Genomic DNA, 7798 nt, shown 5'->3' with positions numbered 1-7798 from the left:
GTTTATTTATCCGTTTTTTCCTGGGTTTCTGCCTCTCATCTCTGGGTTTTCTTCTTCCTTTTATAGCCAAGCTAACCCTCTAACCAGTTCTGTCTTTGCAGGACTGTATTATGGAATCCACGAACGAGATTATTGGCAAAAGACTTGGTCCAAGATCAGATTTGTTGCAGATTATCAGCTCCCCTGATGAATCGGAAGCTCTCCTGTTGAATCAGGATGGAGAAGACTCACGGCTGTTCCTTAGCAACGGTGCCGTTTTGGCTGGAAAACGGGAGTTTTCAATTTGACCCTTGAACTTTGGAAATTCGACAATTGGACCCCTAAGCAAATAAAAATTTCTTTTAATTTTGCCCCTTTTTGGATAAATTTCAATTAAATCCCTAAATTGGTGTACTGTTTACAAAACAGTCCTTAATTCCGGGTTTATTCAATTTGGTCCTTAATTAATTCTTTCAATTTTGCCCCTTTTGGATAAATTTCAATTAAGTTCCTGAATTTATTTAATTAATTAAATCAAAGTTTAATTAAGTACACAAACTTATTAATTCTTCTAATTTCATTAATTAAAATAATCCAAATTTTAAGTAAATTTCCAAACTTATTAATTCTTCAATTTCTGATCAATTTATTTTCAAATCTGATAATTTTTATCCCTGAACTTTAAATTTGTGTTATTTTAACCTCATTCTTAAATATATTTTGAATCATTGATTTTGTATTATTTATTCAAAAATTGGATTATGACAAACAAGAAAACGAGGATAAAATTCTTCTCTACTCAACTCAAGTCTCACTAGCTCTCTCTGTGTGTCTCTCTCTATTTCGTGTTTCACACAGCTCTCAATAGAATCCTTCTATTTATAGCTGGTATGGAAGACAATCCTTTATTTTAGTCAATTATAGCAGCCATTATTTAATAGGCAGCAACCACCTTGACCTTCATTATCATTATGCAGCCATGTTTGACATGGCAGCTAACAACCAATTTACGTTCATACATAACAAAAACCTCAAAATTGAGTATCTGGGGACATCATCTTCGACTCCTTTGTCCTTGGTTTCGAAGATTCCCTTCATTATACGAGTGTAGAGCCTTTCAAGCAGTGGAATGCCATAATTTTCAGTGCGCTCCAAGAAAAGCCGCTTGACGTGATCCACGTGGCTTGATACTTCGGCTTCTGACATTGTAACATCTTGGGATCCACTCCCTTCGGTATGACCAGAAGCTTCTCCTCCTGAAGTTTCATGTTGACTGTCATCGGCTGAAGAGGACTCGGGTCTGTCTGGATTCATATCATCTGCCCCGGCTTCCGCTGGCGGCTTTGCCTGTACTGAATCCTGATGCCGTGATTTATCTTCTGCTGTTGAAGCTGTTTTTCATGAAAAGTATAAAATGATGAGAGACTTGTGTCCGAAGAGCGATCATGGAAAATTAAAGAGTTCAGTCAGAAAATCATTAAATATAACAAATCTAAGAAAATTAGGAGCTAAAAACATCAGATAAAGGGCACAAGCTGAAGACAATGCTAGTTTGGAATATGGGCTGTGAGATCAAATTTATAGATTGAATAGAAAAATTCAGATTTCTGGCTTCAGGATTTAATTGTCAGAGGTTTTTCTAACAAGGAAAGGAAATTTGAAAACATGAACTACAAACAGGTCATGTCTATCCCATCCAGCACTCCCAAGATAGAATGTTAAGTGAAACAGTAAAAGGAAGCACAAATACTGGACAAAGACAACCAGCTTGTATGTAACAAGAAATATGTGCCGTAACAACCAATTGAGTGGGATGATCATAGGGTGATGTAATTTCAAATGCAGACAACATACCAGACCTTGCTAGGAAACCCCCCACCCCCTCTCTCTCACATGTGAGTGCACAGAGACATACAGTCTACTCGCTCTTTCTTGACCTTATCCCTCACCCGGGCCACTTTTCACTGATTTCATTCTCTTCTGGATCTAAAACGTTCACTATATCTCTCATCTAGCTCCTCCCATCTCTCTTTGGTTTGTAACCACATACTTGACTCTCCCATCCTCTTCATATATTTTGAAATTTGATTCTATTCAATAAAAATTAGACGTGATTTGTTCAAAATATAAGAGATTCAAGAGTGTCATGGGTATTGCCTACGGGAAAGGCATAGGAGAACCAATTCCAAGCTCACCAACTTTTTTTAACAATCTGCATTTGGCTTTAATTAACTAGACAAATTGAAATATGCTCCATGACATCTGCATTTTATTAGAACCCACATGCTGGACTAAATTGAGACCATTTCAATAATGCTACAAAGTGAAACAAAAATCCAAATTTAAAATTTTTTGTTGCATGAAGAAGCAAATTCCATGTTGCATTGCTTTGAAGTACCACACTCTACCATATCTGTGTTTTGTTTAGACCATTTCAATGTGATTTAAACTACAACTACAGTATTAATATAAAACTTTCTTGTTGCATTAAGGCAGTAAAATCACATCGTTTTGAGGTAAAATGTGGTTTGGGGTAAAACCACAAGTGTATGTCAACATTATATACCAATCTTCTCATAAGACTGGGACTATGGTCTTACCGGTTGCAAATATCTCTGAGGCACATGCGCATTCGGCGTAGAGCATGCTGCTCAGCTTCTATCTTGGCTTTTAACTCTGAGGCCTTTGGGCCACTCGCCACTTTTTGTGCCTCGGGAAGTTCAGGAAGGGGTGCAGATCCTTGTGATTTCTTGGCCACGTCCTCCACCACAACTGATAAGGCAGCCTCAATTAAACGGTCGAAGAACAAAGATCTGTCTTCAGTTGATGGTTTCCCCACTTGATAGCTGACAACAGAAACTAATATATAAACAAAATACTGGATTTAACAAGGAAATTATTTGTCATCATGATTATGTAAAAATGGCTCACCAGGAAACAGGGTCTTTCCAGGCACCAAATGGATGCCATGCATCCATTTAAAAGCAAGAAAAATAAGGGGTATTATTATACAATCTTACATTGAAAGCCTTTTGATGCCTAAAAGTTGTCCACCCTACAAGATTACAATGATTATAAGAAGTATTAAAACCTGTTTGTTTTTGTGTTTTTAATTTTTTAAAAAAAATTAAATTTTTTTATCTTTTTTTTACTTTAATTTAATATTTTTTTGATATTCAAATCATTTTGATATGCTGATAAGCATCCTTTTCTGTTTGGGCTAACATATAACGTAATCCTACTTTGGAAAAACAAGAATGGATGTATAAAGTATGATATTAAAATGATGTTTAAAGTAAAGAATTTATATTTAAGAGCAACATTAGGAGCTAGAAAAATTATATCATAATGATTATAAGCAGCAGTACAGGGATTGCAACAGACAATTGCTTTCAAAAATAAAACGTACGCAGAACGATGGGGAAATACCAAGGATGCACCATTAATTTCATGAAACCAGGACTTCTCTTAATTTTGGCTAGACTAGCGCGCGTTGCAAGGGGAAGATATTGAAAGGGAGAATTCAACCACCACCAAACCTCAACGTTATTCTTTGAAAGAGACAACAGTAAGCATATTTTTGCATCTGGGAAAAGTCGTGCCCGTTGGATAGCATGGTCTTGTCTTTCATGAAGGATGTCCCCTTTTGGTATTGCATTGACTGTATCAATCTTGCTTGCTGCTGAATAAAAAACTTAGTTGTTGCCGATTTTGTTTTCCTATGAACTGCTGTTCCCTCCGCGCCTCTTGATTCATAAGAAATTGTTTGCGAACGCGGTTTTTTAAAAAATATTTTTTTTTTTTATGAAAATATAATATAGTTTATATGTTTTGGATTGTTTTGATATGATATTGTCAAAAATAATTTTTAAAAAAAAAAAAATTATTAACATGCATTTCAACATAAAAAATTATTAAAAAAACAATCATTAGGAAACTATTAACCATACTCCCAAAGAACTGCAACGCTGTTTGGGCAGTCCCTCTGTGTATTTTATTCGTTGCTGTAAACAGTGGTTGAAATCCATGTGAATCTATGGTGTCCTTCCTTGAACTAAAAAAATTCTGTGTACTGTGCTGAAAGACAGAAGAATATTGGCAATTAAACGAATCCCAAAAATAGTTCTCCTCCACGAGAAGCTAATCAGCTAAGATGTAACTCAATTCCTACCTCGCCTATGCTATTAAAACTAAGGTTGTCAAGTTTATTTTGATAGGTATTTTATTTTTTTAATTAAAATGAAATATTTTAATTTTAGAGGGTTTCGGCGTGTCGTTTTGAGGTTATACTATTCATATATATATATATATATATATATATATATATATATATATATTCAACAAACATAATTCAAATTCAAGATAAATTAATTATAAATTATGCAATACAAATACAATGCCAAACAAATATAATTTTAAAATTTAAAATATTTCTAAATAGTCAAGATTAAATAGATCTTTAACTTAAAATAATTCAACTTAAACAAAATATCAAAATATTATGAAAGTAAAATGTTTTTAACAAAAATATTTTAAATATAAAGTTAGGTCAATGTTATCAAGACTAATGGAATCTAAAGCATTCCTTGTTTTGCTCAAATTCCTACAAAGTATAAACATGAAAAAAAAACATGAATATAAACCATATATATTAGTGATAAATCTAATTTTAAAAAATTAATATCATCGTTAATGAAAATAATAATAATAATTTTTAATATTATTATTAATATCATTGTTATTGAAAATAGTAATGAAAAAGAGCTTTTTATAATCGGGTGGTTTAATCAATTAAATTGAATAAGGTTCAATTTGATTCAATGGCTTTTCAAGAGTGGAATGAAACATGTGAAATGAAACCGAAACGTTCTGGGCAGAATTTAGAGGAAAAATCCAGAACAAACCGAGATTTAAAATGAAATGAAATTTATTCCGTTTTGCTTTGTTTTTTGAATTGATATGGAATGTTTCAGTCATTCCAAGCGAAACAAAACAGAATTGACAACCTAGATAAAAACTCGACATGACCTCTACTCACGAGGCCATTTAAAGCACCACAATGGCTTTTATCTAAAGCCACCAGGGTGAATGGAGGAGCATTGAGGGTTCATTTTACTTACACCAACCCTGTTACATCTTCTATAAAGAAACCTTCAAGCTTTGCATCAAACTCTACATAAACTAAAATTCTTAATTTGTTAAAGAATCATTTAAACTTAATAATTAAAGTTGTTAGATAAGATTTTAACGCTATCTTGTATTTAATTTTTATTAAATAAATAAGAATTGTAAAAATTTTAACTTGGGACCATTTAATATCAAAACTTTCTTATATTTAAGAAATCATTTTAATTCAATAATTTAAATTATATTTATATACCTCAAAATATAATTAATATTTTTCCCTACACTAGCACTGTTCTTATTCCATGATGACCGACTGTTCCTATTCCTTGTTCCAATCAACATCAATATTGGGGTCTTTTCAATGATCTGGAACTAAGGAAAAGTAAAACCACCCTCCTTTTGCTCATGTGTGAGAGTGTGAGAGGGCCAGTTGGATAGGAAAGGATGCTTGTTGGCTACCAGTTGGATTGGAACTAAGGAAAAAGTATTTGACAATGATTTGTGGATAGTCACTCACATTCATTTCCATATTCCATGCATGGGTGCTTGCTCTTTGTTTCCTTTTCACACATTGAAATCTCACAAAAAGAAATACGTACCTTTGATTCCTAGAGCTAAATTAGTATGAACGGAAGGATGCATTCTTCCCATTTTCCCACTGTACATATATACAACATTGTTGGCATTCATTCCACATGTAGCTAAGCAGCAAGTAAGTGGACGATGTTGGATTGATAGTTATGTGTAGGAATATTACTCATTTGCGTGTGTTTTGACCCTACAAAATTCAATAATGCGAATTAGAGCTGAATCTGAATTTTTACTTCTTGAAGAGGATGAGAGTTACGATATTTAAATCTGTTAATATGAACATTCAAATCCTCCTTCACTCTATGGATTCAATTGATTTATCTGTACATATTTATACTTAAAGTCTTGATGTATGATAATTCACAATACGAATGTATTGTACGTCAAAAACTTAAAAGAAAAGTATATTTCTTTTTGTAAAAAAAAAAAAGGTTGGAACTAATGCAACTAGGTGTATCAAGAAAAGTATATTTTTTGATGTACGTTTACAAGTATTACAAACACACAACCTAGCAAAGAGTATTGTTTAGCAGTATGGTAACGATTGTTTTTCAAATAACTTTTCGTATCGAAATGTATGTCAATGATATTTTTTTTTTTTTTAAAAAATTATTTTTGACATCAGCACATTAAAATAATCCAAAAAGTACAAACCGTATTAAATTTTAGCAAATAAAATTGGATTTTTTGGCCAAATGGTTCCTAAGTACAGTGTGACCAAAATTGGATTTTTTGGCCAAATGGTTCCTAAGACCTATAATTCACTATTAAAAAAAATTTGTTTGTCAATAACTTTTATGAAAATTACATTATTTTTTCATTATCCTAAAAATATATTACGCTAGATCACATGTTTCTCTTTAAGGTTGTTTGATTGGAGAACTTAAATTCAATTGATGTAGATCCAAGAATATCTATAAATGATATATCATTGTAGTTTGTAGCTTATAAACAATGTTACATTAAAACAAGGGCAGCGAAATGATTGATAGGTTGAGGGCCAACACCCCCCGTGGTATGATAAATAGATATTATTAAAATTATTGATATCCCTAGAATGACCGGGATTTACTATAAATACACATTATTTAACTCTAATTTGACATGTAATGAAATAAAATTCATGATTCTTGTGAATATAGATGCAATATTGCTGAACATTGAATTTGTGTATTTTTCTTGTATAATATCCATCATTATTGTTGCAGGTTTCAAAAAAAAATATCAAATAAAAAAAATGAATAGATGTTGATTCTTGTTTGAACAAATGTGTATTTAGTTTCTGTTGATATATATCCGAACTTGGCTACAAGGGATATTCCCCAATTTTACCAAAAATAGTAGCATCAATGTATTTTAGTATGGATGCAGGGTAGCTAATCGGTATAGCTACAATTTTTAGCACCAAGAAAGAAGAACAACGTCGTAAATGAGGGGATAAACGAGTACTGAACAATCGTATTTATTTCTAACATAGCAATAATGACTACAGTAACAGAAAGGCAACGAGACATCCTTCCCTATACCAAAACATGCACAAGCAATTTTTTCTTACATTCATAGCAACCTGGATTTAGATGCAACAAAATCCTAGTTCGTCCAAGACCAAAGACTAGGAAATGGGTGCTCATCACTGGACTCTAACTTCTCTTGCTGCTCCACATAATAGTGACCACTATTAGTACTCGGTGGCGCCGGTAGATAAGGATCATATGGAGACGGTGGTGACTGCTGCATATTGTTCCATTGATAATAGGATTCATGATCATATCCTTCATAATTTGTTGGCCGTGATGAGGTCTGTTCCTGCTGCTGTTGCCCATCGACAAAAATGGTCGAAACTTCCGGCTTCGAAATCATTCCTCGATGAATATTGTTTCCTCATACTCTCCATCTCTTCTTGCACGCTTGGTTTCCCCTTGTGCTTAATCTTGCAAAGCCTCCCAGTCCTAACAAAATGGAAGTAGTACAAATGAAACAAACATAAGAAGACTGCATATAATTAATTAAGACTAATTAACTTAGAACAGTGCACGCAAAAATATTAAAACCAGTACTGTGGTTCTTGATTCAAGGCTGTATTCATGCATAATCCAGTTAG

This window comes from Populus alba, chromosome 17 (assembly GCF_005239225.2).
Source record: "Populus alba chromosome 17, ASM523922v2, whole genome shotgun sequence".
Classification (NCBI taxonomy): Eukaryota; Viridiplantae; Streptophyta; class Magnoliopsida; order Malpighiales; family Salicaceae; genus Populus; species Populus alba.
The sequence above is the reverse complement of the archived record's forward strand: the minus strand, read 5'-3'. Positions refer to the sequence as shown.